This window comes from Molossus molossus, unplaced genomic scaffold (assembly GCF_014108415.1).
Source record: "Molossus molossus isolate mMolMol1 unplaced genomic scaffold, mMolMol1.p scaffold_m16_p_1, whole genome shotgun sequence".
Taxonomy (NCBI): Eukaryota; Metazoa; Chordata; class Mammalia; order Chiroptera; family Molossidae; genus Molossus; species Molossus molossus.
Window position 1 is genome coordinate 212,602,702 of NW_023425344.1, and position 6,097 is coordinate 212,608,798.

The following is a 6,097-nucleotide window of genomic DNA, read 5'->3' on the forward strand; positions in this document are numbered from 1 at the left end:
GTGAGACCCATGGTCATCAGAACTCCCAGGCCAACAGAGAACTTCCATGGAGCTTTAAAATGATCCACTCTTAATTATTACCTAGCAGGTAAGAATCCCTAGATATCTAAGGAAAACCTTCAACATAAGAGACAAAATCCGCCCTGGTAGGTTTGGCTCAGCGGTTGGAGCATGGGCCTGCGGACCAGAGAGTCTCGATTCAGTTCCCTCCAGGGGCACGTACAAAAAAAAAAAAAAAGGCAAAGTCCAAAATAAATACCAATGATGAATTGCAACTTAGAAGAAACAAAGAGTGTAGAAGGAGATTAAAACTTTTTAAAAGTGATCATTAAGTGTTCAGAGAAGGGACAATGGCAGATGGGAAGGCGGGAGAGGAGAAGCCGGAGAAGAAGTCACAGCGAGCTGGAGCTGCCGAGGACCTGAAGAAGAAGCAGAAAAACCTGGGAAAACTAAGACTGTTTCTTCCAGTGATGGAGGGAAAAGTTCCAGTCGTAGCACTGAGAAGTGATCAGCTGCAGAAGAAGCTGCAGAACTCCCAACAAAGCCTACAAAGATCTCCAAGTTCGAATTTGCCATAGCAGTCAGACGACAAAGAAAGCCTCAGCCAGATCCATCAAACTTGGAGCAAGTAAACCTAAAGAAACTGTTCCCACTCTTGCTCCAAAAACCCTTTCAGTAGCAGCGGCTTTTAATGAAGATGAAGATAGCAGAAGAGCCAGAGGAAATGCCACCAGAAGCAAAGATGAGGATGAAGAATATTGGAAGGGATACATCAACATCAGCAGGACCAAACTTCTTTAATAAAGGAAAGCATGGGTTTTCTGATAACCAGAAGCTATGGGAACAAAATATAAAATCTCATCTTGGAAATGTCCATGACCAAGACAATTAAATGATATATTTTGAAACTGGGGTGTGGGGTGGGTGTAAAATTTAAAGGAAGTTTCCTTTTTAAGAACGATATAAGACGATCTTTGGACTTCTGGTCAAGATGGTGGGTAGGGCCCTGGCCGGTTTGGTTCAGCGGTTAGAGCGTCGGCCTGCGGTCCAGAGAGACCCAGGTTCGGTCCCTAAGGGCACGTACCTTAGTTGCAGTTTGTCCCCGGCCCTGGTTGGGTTGTGTGGGTGGTGATCATTTGATGTGTCCCTTTCACATCGATGTTTCTCTCTCTCTCCCCCACTCCCACTCTATCTGAACAAAATATCAAAAAATGTCCTCGGGTGAGGATAAAAACAAAAAAGATGGCGGCGTAGGTAAACGCGGTACCGCGTCCTCCCACAACCACATCAAAGTTACAACTAAACTACAGAACAACCATCATTAAAAACCACCTGAAATTATGCTGAATGGAAGTCCTACAACTACGGGATTAAAGCAGAGGCCACACCGAGACTGGTAGGGGGAGCGGAGGCGGAGGGGCTGGTCCCACACCCATGTGTGGCGGATAAAAATCAGGACACCTCAGCTGGGAAAGTCGCCCCTGAGGACTGAGGGGTCCCCATCCCGCAAGAGGTACCCAGCTCAGGGTTCCAGTGCCAGGAAGAGAATCCCCATAATTTCTGGCTGGAAAAACCAGCGGAAACTGAGGCCCAGGGAGGCTGAGGTGGCTGGAGCCCCAGGCAGCTCCTCTTAAAGGGCCCGCGCATGGACTTATCGGACTCCCTCCCTCTATTCTTGGATGGAAGGCAGCTCGAGGGGCGCCAGAGACATACAGGGAAGAACTGAGCTGTTTGGCACTGGAACGAGGGCTGGAGATGGGGCTTTCTCCTGGACAGACTTGCTGTCAGAGGCCTTTGTTCCTTTGGTGAGCCCTTCCCTGGGGTGGCAGACAGAAGCCATATCTGGGCCTCCAGCAACCTGGCTCACACTGGTAGCCCCGCCCTGGTGATTCCCTGAGGCCCCACCCCACCCAACTGTCAGGCCCACCCAAGCTCTTGCCACTTGCTTAACCATAGGATTGGCCTGTCTTGGATCCTGCTTCAGGTTTTCCTAAATTATTTCAAACAAGCAGCATCTGGTCTCAGCAGGCCTCATACCTCATGTTAAGTAATACATAGAAACAAACACAGGGAGGCAGCCAAAAGGAGGAGACAAAGAAACAGGTCCCAAATGAACGAACAGAACAAAACCCCAGGAAAAGAACTAAATGAAATGGAGATAAGCAACCTAACAGATGCTGAGTTCAAAATACTGCTTATAAGGATGCTCAGTGAACTTAGTGAGAACCTCAGGGAACTTAGTGAGGGCCTCAAGAGCATAAAATAGGACCAGTCAGAAATGAAGGATGCACAGTTAGAAATGAAGTAGGCACTAACTGAAATAAAGAATAACAGCCCTGGCTGGTTTTGCTCAGTGGTTAGAGCTTTGACCTGCAGTCCAGAGAGAACTGGGTTCAGTTCCTGCTAAGGGCGCGTACCTCGGTTGCAGTTTGTCCCCGGCCCTGGTTGGGTCGTGTGGGTGGCAACCACTCAATGTGTCCCTTTCACGTCGATGTTTCTCTCTCTCTCTCTTCCTCACTCTCCCTCCCACTCAATCTGAACAAAAAATGGAAAAAATGTCCTCGGGTGAGGATAAAAAAAAGAATAATTTATACAGATTCAATGGTAGAGTAGGTAAAGCCAAGAAGCAAACCATCGATTTCGAATGTAAAGAAGCAAAAAACACCCAATCAGAACAGCAAAAAGAAAAAAGAATCCAAAAAAATGAGGATAGTGTAAGGAGCCTCTGGGACAACTTCAAGCGTGCCAACATTCACATCTTGGGGGTGCCAGAAGGAGAAGAGAGAGAATAAGAAATTGAAAACCTGTTTGAAACAATAATGGCAGAAAACTTTCCTAACTTGGTGAAGGAAACAGACATACAAGTCCAGGAAGCACAGATGAACCCATAGATGAACCCCAAGAGGCCCACACCAAGACACATCATCATCAAAATGCAAACGGTTCAAGACAAAGAGAGAATCTTAAAAGCAGTAAGAGAAAAGCAGGTAATTACCTATAAGGGCGTTCCCATTAGACTGTCAGCTGATTTCTCAAAAGAAACTTTGCAAGCCAGAAGGGAATGGCAAGAAATATTTAGAGTGATGAAAAGCAAGAACCTACAACCAAGATTATCCTGTAGAGCTGTCATTTAGAACCGATGGCCATATAGTTTCCCAGACAAGGAAAAGCTAAAGGATTTCATCACCACCAAACCATTATTGTATGAAACGTTGAAGGGTCTTCTTGAAGAAAAAGATAAAAAATATGAACAAACAAAATGGCAATGAATACATAGCTTTCAACAATTGAATCTACAAACAAAATGAACAAGCAGAACAGAAACATTCTCATAGATACAGAGAACATTTTGTTGGTTGCCAGATGGGAGGGGGGATGGGGGAATGGGTGAAAAAGGTGAAGGGATTAAGAAGTACAAATTGGTTGCTAGATTGACAAACTTCAAAGGGAAGGGGGGTTGGGGGATGGGAAGAAATAAACCAAAGAACTTATATGCATATATGCATAACCAATGGACACAGACAACAGTGTGGGAAAAGGCAGGAGGCGGGGGCGGGAGTGGGGAGGAGGGGGTCAATGGGGAAAAAATGAGGAACATCTGTAATACATTCAACAATAAAGCTATAATTTTAAAAAATTTACAAAAAAGATCTTTGGAGCCACCTTTTTGATTTATTAGTGGTACACTAATAAATGAGAGTTTGAAATTTTTAAAAAAATGTTCAGAGAAATAATATATTATTGCATCCATGAAAGTGGAGATTCTATTAAAAACATTAAGAAATGTGTAAAAAAAGAACTTTGGAAATTAAAAGTATAATAATAGAAAAGAGCAATTCAATAAATGAATTAGAAGAGAAATTGAGCAACTCTCCCAGAAATTAGATAAAAAAAAACAAAACAAATAGAAAATATGAGTAGTCATAAGAAAATTAGAGAAATGCAGGAGATATCACACCTGAATAATAGGGTGATAGGGAATATGGAGAGAGAGAAATCACCAAGAAAAACATTCATGAAAACTTTTCAAAATTAAATGAAGAACACGAGTTTTTATGTTGGAAAGGTCTAGTACAAGCACTGAAAATAGACTTATAAATACAAGCTTTCAGAACTCAGAGGGCAATAAGAAAGATTCACGATGTTTCCAAAGGGAGAAAATCGATTACACATAAACAGTCAAGATTGCGAATCAGATGAGATTTCTCAGAAGAACACAAGACACTAGGGGAAAAAATGGAGTATTGCCTACAAAATTTTGAGCGAAAATAATTTCCATTCTGTTACTCTAGGCTCTCTCAAAATATCACTTAAGTGAGACATTTTTAGCGATTCCAGGGCCCATAGGTTTGCTTCCTATGAATCCCTTTTCATGTAACCTTTGGAGGAAGTCCTTCCACCATCACACACACAAAAAAAGGGGGGGTGGGGAGAGAAAGCCAGTTAAAAAAAAAAACTTGGGAGTCCAATAAACTGAGGATCCTAAACATTTTGAAAGGCAAAGGGAGTTCTCAGGACAAAAGCAATCAGTGGCCAGTCTAGGTTATGTCAGAATCACAATTCTAGCCTATATTTCACATGAATAGACAATCCATTATGTTAACTATTAGTTTAATACAAAACACAAACGTCTTCAAACCCAATTTACATTATGATCCAGATGGGTGAAATGGGTGTGGGTTAGGGACACTTTTCACAAATCACATATGCTTTTTAAAGGGAGGATTAGTGCCCGGCTGTTGTGGGTCAGTAGTTGAGCATCAACCCATGCACCAAAAGGTCACTGGTTTGATTCCCAGTCAGGGCACATGCCCAGGTTGTGGGCCCAATCCCCAGTGGGGGGCATGCAGGAGGTGGCCAATCGATGTTCTCTCTCATTGATGATTCTACCTCTTTCTTCCTCTCCCTCTAAAAAAAAAATCAATAAAGAAAAAATAATAATTAAGGGAGGATTAGTTTTAGAGTCACATTTTCCTATTTCTCCACCTCCAACTACCTCCAAATCTATCAAGACCTATGTAACAGAAATAAAATTTCAAATACCTTTTGTTTTCAATAAATTTTTTGTGTTAGAATTCTTTTAGAATACTCTCGAGGACTTACAGAAAAGTTGCAAAGATAGTATAGAGAGTTCTCTTACACACCTCACTCAGTTTCCCTGATAACATCTTATAACAATTCATTTGTCACAACTACGGAGTCATTGTCGGTACTTTACTATTAAGTAAACCCCATGGTTTATTCTGTTTCACTAATTTTTCCCTGTTCTAGGATCATATTCCAGGTTATCACATTGTATTTAGTTATCATGTCTCCTTAACCCCTTCTGGTCTGTGACAACTTTGCAGATTCTCCTTGTTTTTGATGACTTGGCCATTTTGAGGAGTTCTAACTAGTATTTTGTAGAATGTCCTTCAATTTGGGTTAGTCTGATGTTATTATCATGGTTAGACTGGGCCTCAGAGGTGAAATACCATTCTCTTCACATCATATCAGGGCTATATGCTCTCAATATGACTGATCACTGATGATGTTCCCCCTGATCACCTGGTCCAGAGAGCTTCTGTCACATTTCTTCATTGTAAAGTCATTTTCCGCTTCCTACACGCTACTCCTCAGAAGCAAGTCACTAAGCACAGCCCACACTCGAGGAGTGAAGAGTTCAGTTCCACCCTTTGAGGGACTGTGGTGAGTAGCTACATACATTAATTGGCCTTCTTCCTTAGAAAAGATTTATCTCCTCTCTCCTATTTATTTATTAATTGTTTGTTCAACTGTGGATTCCTGGATATTTATTTTATATTTTGGGTTGTAATAGAATACTAGCTTACTTATTTTGTTGCACAAATTGTTCCAGGTGTGTCCACTGGTAGTTTCCTATTTCTCTTGAAACATGCTCAATGTTTTGTTTGTTTGGATTTTTGGTTTTCTTTTCTTTTTTGAGCATTTCTTTACTTTCAGGCATTATAGGATGTTCCAGGCTCATTTTAAATAGTCTCTGCCTCAACCTTATAATCAGCCGTTTTCCCAAGGAGCCTGCTTCTTTTTATTAGAAAAGTCACATACCTCTAATTTATTGTTGTGATTTTTTTCAAGG

At 41.8% G+C, this 6,097-nt stretch overlaps 1 pseudogene; it reads left to right on the plus strand.

Annotated features, from left to right (window-relative positions):
- The first annotated feature begins 350 nt into the window (after nt 1-350).
- On the plus strand, nt 351-892 carry LOC118617326 (annotated as a pseudogene).
- The last annotated feature ends 5,205 nt before the right edge of the window (nt 893-6,097 follow it).